Here is a 6,574-nt window from a genome sequence, read left to right on the forward strand (position 1 = left end):
CTAGCTGCCCCTGTCTTGTCTTTTCTTACAAAGTAGTCAAAGTGCTTTTACTAATTACTGTAGAAATAGAAATAACATGGTAACCAAATGGACATGTGGGGTGAAGGAGAGTGAGAAGTCAGGAAGACTACATGATGGTTGTTAAATGTGGTGAGACTCTCAGTGGTAACAGTAAAGTACAGAAGAGAGTTGGAATTTGAGAGGAATGAAAAGCAGTGACTTCTGTTTAGTTGCCTATGAGACAAAGTTGCCTAATAGGCAGTTGCTGATGTGTGACTGGGTCTTAAAAGTGAGATTGGGGATAAATATGAAGATATGAGAATTATGGTAATTGACCCCTCTGGGAACTAATAAGTAAAAAAACATGAAATAGTGTAGAGAGAGAAGAAAAGATTTTAGAGTGGCTTGGAGCACATCCCCAATTAATGGGCCTGACATAGTTAATGAATCAGAAGGAGACTGAGAAGGAATGGATGGCCAGGTAGAATCATAGAATTAGAGTTGGAAGGGACCTCAGAGATTATCTCACCCCACTCCCTCACTTTTACAAAGGAAAGCGCCATTTGAAGAAAAGATGTGACCTACCATGTAACACCACACTGGTGGTGAATGGGAGATCGGTTTTGAACTCAAGTACTCTGAAGCCAAAGCTAAGAAAAGAAAGTGGTCAGTAGTGCTAAATGCTATGAAGAAATTAAAAAAGATGAAGACTGAGGAGAGGCCATTAGTACTTCCTAATTATTCAAGTGAGTAGTAAGGAGAGAAAACAGACTATACAGTTAAGATATAAAAGGAAAGGAAGGGGAGATATTTAATAGATATGTTCTTTTGTTTTTGTTTCTGTTGTTGGTTTTTTGTTTGTTTATTTGTTTTGCTGAAACAGTTGGGGTTAAGTAACTTGTCCAGGGCTACACACAACTTGCCCAGAATCACACAAGTACAAGTGTTTTTTAAAAATAATTTAAAAAGGAGAAAGATACAGCACAATAGTGGGGGGGTTTTGGTTTTGTCTTGGTTTTGTTATTGTTACTTTTAAGGATGTAAGAGACTTAGGATTTGAAGCCAGGACTGAGGGAAACAAAATTTAGGAAGAAAGTGAAAATTACTTTTTAAAAGGGATGGTATACATTCTGGAGAGTAATTTGGAACTATGCCAAAGGGCTATCAAACTCTGCATACCCTTTGATCCAGCTGTGGCTCTACTGAGTCTGTCTTGAGATCATAAAAAAGGGAAAAGGACCCACATGTGTAAAAATGTTTGTAGCAATTCTCTTTGTAGTGGCAAGAAACTGGAAACTGAGTGGATGCCCATCAGCTGGAGAATGGCTGAATAAATTATGGTATATGAATGTTATGGAATATTATTGTTTTATAGTAAATGATCAGCAAGATGATTTAAGAGAGGCCTGGAGAAAACTGAGTGGATGCCCATCAATTGGAGAATGGCTGAATAAATTGTGGTATATAAATGTTATAGAATATTGTTTGGTAAGAAATGACCAGCAGGATGAACACAGAGAGGCCTGGAGAGACTTACATGAGCTGATGCTGAGTGAAGTGAGCAGAACCAGGAGATCATTGTACATGACAACAACAAGACTATACAACGATCAATTCTGATGGACATGGCTCTTCAACAATGAGATGATTCAGGCCTGCTCCAATGGTCTTGTGATGAAGAGAGACATCTACACCCAGAGAGACAACTGTGGGAACTGAGGGTGGTTCACAACATAGCATTTTCATTTTTTGTTGTTGTTGTTTGCTTGCATTTTATTTTCTTTCTCATTTTTTTTCTGGTTCGATTATTCTTGTGCAGCAAGATAATTATATAAATATGTATGCAAATATTGAATTTAACATATATTTCTCCCATTTTTAACATATATTGGACTACTTGCCATCTAAGGGAGAGGGTGTGGGAAGGTGGGGAAAATTGGAACACAAGGTTTTCCAAGGGTTAATATTGAAGAATTATCCATGCACATTTCGAAAAATAAAAAGCTTTAATAAAGGGGAAAAAAGATATATTGCAAAGATGCAAAGGAAACTAAAATATATTAAACTAAAGATTTGATTTGATTAAAAAAGAAAATTAAAAGCATTAATAACAGATTAATTTTTAAAATAACACTAGAGAGCATAGGAATAAATGGAGTTTTCCTTAAAAAATAAAATAAAATAAAAGGGATGGTATAGAGTTGTTGAAGAAGCTTTGGATTTGAATTCAGAAGACATGGATTTGATTCCCTCTTACTAAAATAAGGTAAATTCTTCAGCTCTCTGAGTCTTGTTCTCCCCATCTATAAAATGGGAATGATAATGTTTGTGCTATTTACCTCAAAGGACTGTTGTGATGGAATACTAATAATTTACTGTGGTTGAAGCTGGAAAGGTTAAGGGGATCAGTGAAAAAAAAATAGCAACCCTCCTCAGCACCGAGATCAACCAAATCATTTCTAATGGAGCAGTAATGAACTGAACTAGCTATGCCCAGAAAAAGAACTCTGGGAGATGACTAAAAACCATCACATTGAATTCCCAATCCCTATATTTACGCACACCTGCATTTTTGATTTCCTTCACAAGCTAATTGTACAATATTTCAGAGTCTGATTCTTTTTCTACAGCAAAATAACGTTTTGGTCAGGTATACTTATTGTGTATCTAATTTATATTTTAATATATTTAACATCTACTAGTCATCCTGCCATCTAGGGGAGGGGGTGGGGGGGGTAAGAGGTGAAAAATTGGAACAAGAGGTTTGGCAATTGTTAATGCTGTAAAGTTACCCATGTATATATCCTGTAAATAAAAGGCTATTAAAAAAATAGCAAAATAATTATCAATGAATGACCAAACCAGATGAAAAAAAAAATAGTATGAATGAGGATTAGAAAGGAATGTTTTAAAAAGAAAGGTACTGGTCATTGGTAGTAGATGCAGCAAAAAGTAAAACAACAGGTCTATAGGATCTTCATAGTAGTTTAACATGAGAATAATTGGGGGAATATAATTGATTTATTGTAGTTCAGTTGTGTCCAAATCTTCTTTACTTCTTTGAGTGTTTTCTTGCCAAAGATACTGTAGTAGTTTGCTATTTCCTTCTCTAACTCATTTTATAAATGAAGAAATTGAGGCAAGCAGTGTTAACTGACTTATGCAGGATCACACAGACAGTAAATATTTGCTGCTACTTTTGAACTCAGGAATATAAGTCTTCATAACCCTGGGCCCAGCACTCCAACCACTATACCAACTATATTTCCCAAGAAGTTGACTATAAACTTACTATGAGCCAATAATAGGAATCTGTTCTCAAACAAAGAAAAATTTAATGTGATCTTAAATTGAGTTTACAGAATTATGTTATGGTTAAGAAAAGTAGTAATTCCTTTGTTCTCTGCTCTTCACATCTCTTGAGAGTATTGCATCCACATCTCAATTCAACATTTTATGAAGGTCATTGACAAGCTAGAGATACTCCAGCAGGTAACCAAGGTGATAAGAAATCTGGAAGCAATATCATGTAAAATGGTTACTGAACCTGAGGAAATGTGGGAAGAAAAAATAATTTAGTTATCTTTATATTTTTATCTTTAAAATTTATTATAGAATTTTTATAAAATATATAGAGAGAATAATTTGTTATATGGAAAAAATTTTAATAGTATTACAGAGTAAATAACTAGAGCCAGTGTATTGGGGTTACAAAGAGACATATTTCAGTGAAATAAAAGGAAGCACTTCTTAACAAAGCTCTTCAATAAGAGACTGGGCTGTCTTATAAAGTATGGAATTCCATGTCAATAGGAATTCTAAGCACTGCTTTGATGGTCGCCTATCAGAGATAATATGAGAGATCTTGCATTGGGAGGAAAGTTAAACTAGAAGACTGTTTAAATTCTGTTGACCTTGAAGTCTGTAATTTGACAAAGAATCTTTTAAGTGAAAATATATAAACAAAAATCATGGGCAATGAAAGTCATGAGGCAAGAGCACACTTCTACAGTTGGTCCCCTTGGTGGGCAAAGAGCCATGTGCTGCTGCCCTCAAGCCAGATCCTTATAAACAAAAAGGGCAACAACAAGGATGATAGGAAGTGAGGGAAGGAGAAATGGCATGTTGGGGATGAGCACTGGAGCTTGAAAAAAAAAATGTTTCCTCCACCTGGCACCATGAGGGCAGCATTGTGAGACCACAGAAAATTTGTAGGTTCAAAAACACAAATGGAATCTTTAAGAACTCTGAAGTTCTTTAGACCATTTCATTAAAAGATCATACAAGATCGAAAGCTATTTTGTGTTTGATAAGTAGTTTTGAAGAACCAGATAATGTGAATAAAGATCATGTAGTACATCTTTATCACATGCAAGACTTTCTTGAAAACAAAACACATTTCAATCAAAAGATACACGCTGTAGATGTATGGGATAAGAAACGCATAGACTCACAGTTCCTGCAGAAGCTGCCTACCTTGAAGATTATTGTAAACTTAGAAGTAGGTCTGTGTCATCTAGATCTGAACATGATTGCCAGCTTTAGTGTGAAATTGGTCAGCACTCCACAGGCTGTTACTTATGGCACTGCAGATAAGGATGGGCTTACTTTTGAATGAGATATAGCTACTTTGCCAAACATTAAGAATCTGTCTGTTGAATGAGACAAGCAGTGACTAGCTCTACTCTAGGAATCATTGGTAAGGGCAAAACTGATTATAAAGTTACTTGGTGAACCAAAGCATTTGAAATGAAGATTCTATATCAAAATAGGAAGCATAGGAAGGAGGAAGAGGAACAGGCAGCTGGGGCCCATTACTGTGCAAAATTGGATAAGCTGCTGCAACAATCAAATTTGTGTTGTTGATGCCCCACTTTAATGCCTCAGACTCGTAAGATGATTGAAAAGAAGGAACAAGGACTAATGAAATCCACTGTTACTCTTCTAAATATTGGTAGAGATCAATTGGTTGATCAAGATACCCTAGTTGAAGCTCTTCAAACTGGTATTATTAAAGCTGCAGGACTCAATGTGACTTACTCTGAACCCCTGCCAAGATCTCATCCTTTATTAAAGTTAAAGAATGTTATTTAATGCCTCATTTAAGATGAACTCATCAATGTCTATGTCTCATGAAGGAAACTGGTTGAAAGCCTTCTGGTTGCTCTCAAAGGCCTTCCTATTCCTAATGAAATACATCTCAAATGTTTTGTTTGGGTGGAAAGAGCATACTGATGAAAACTTGACAGACTAAATGTCGAAGGCTTATTTTTACTTTGTATACTTTATATCTGTTAGTTATGTGGTTATCAATCAGGAAATTGGGCTCAAGATGTAGTCTTCAGCATGATAAGGTTAGGAGGAGAGGAAGAAGTTCAGAGAATGGAATTGGGAGAAGTCTTCCACCTCTTTTCCCAATAATAACCTCATGGATCAAGTGTCCATCTGTCTCCAAGTGTCCCCCTTGTTAACCAATTTTGAATACATCTGAGAACATTACATTTTAATACATTAGTCCTTTCAAATGATTACTACACTAAAAGACACCAGAGCTTTGATCTGGAAATGGGGTAGCAAACAATGCTCTTCTTCTCATCCATTACCACCAAAAAAGGAGAACTTTTCATACACATTTGGGATGAAATTTTCCTATATAAAAAGGTAAAACTGGGAATCCATCTTAGGAGCTTCTGCTCTACCTCAACTCCAATTCCAGACTTAGATCTGGAAGATCATAATACTCATCTCTAACCTTCCTACAGCCTTGATTGATTATATAGAATATCCTTTAATCATTTTTGGAAACATAAGCAAAGAGATTTGCTAAAATAATATTGATGAGAAAAGATGCAATAAAGCATTTCCCCTATCAATTTAGGATAATGCCCTCCATAGATTTACACACACTATCAGTGGGAAGAGTGTAGGTCACAGGAGAGACACTTTCCAAGAAACGTCTGGTCAGGGCAGTAATGTGGGTTAGATTTTGCTCCTCTAAATGCAGCCAGGGTTAGCCTCCTTGAGTATATGATTATGGAGCTTCTGTTAGTTTTCAGCATCACTTAAGTGTAATGGGCTGAGGCTTGAGTTGATGCACTGAGGTCCCAAGCATTTGAGGTTAAATAGTAATTGAACCATACTCTATTAACATACATGCTTGGATAAAGAATGGCCCCCACCCACTCTCTGTGCAAGTCCTGATGTGTTGTATAGGAAATGATGATTTTGGTGGGTGGAGGCAGAGATACAGGAAAAGAGGCTGGGAGAGATTGGGCCCGGGTTCTATGCTGGTATCTGCTGGTCATGTCTAGCTAGCTTCTTGACCCAGCTGCACACATTGCTATTGCCCATTCTCTTCCACCTCCGATCTTTCTTCACTGAGAATAAAGATTGACGATTTTCCCCTAACCTGAATGCCTGACTCCGGCTGATTTTAAAATACACAATCTTCACACTTAAGTTATTGGCTATGATGCCATTTCTTCCTCTTAAAAAGAGAAGTCTCTGCATAAAGGTATAAAATGTTTCTTCTCTTTGACCCATCCATTAGGTTTATACCCTAAACAGATCAAAG

General features: G+C 36.4%; 1 pseudogene; it reads left to right on the plus strand.

Moving 5' to 3' along the window:
- The first annotated feature begins 4,369 nt into the window (after positions 1 to 4,369).
- On the plus strand, positions 4,370 to 5,235 carry LOC105749852 (annotated as a pseudogene).
- Positions 5,236 to 6,574: the final 1,339 nt, after the last annotated feature.

The sequence above is a fragment of the Sarcophilus harrisii genome, chromosome 3, assembly GCF_902635505.1.
Source record: "Sarcophilus harrisii chromosome 3, mSarHar1.11, whole genome shotgun sequence".
NCBI lineage: Eukaryota > Metazoa > Chordata > Mammalia > Dasyuromorphia > Dasyuridae > Sarcophilus > Sarcophilus harrisii.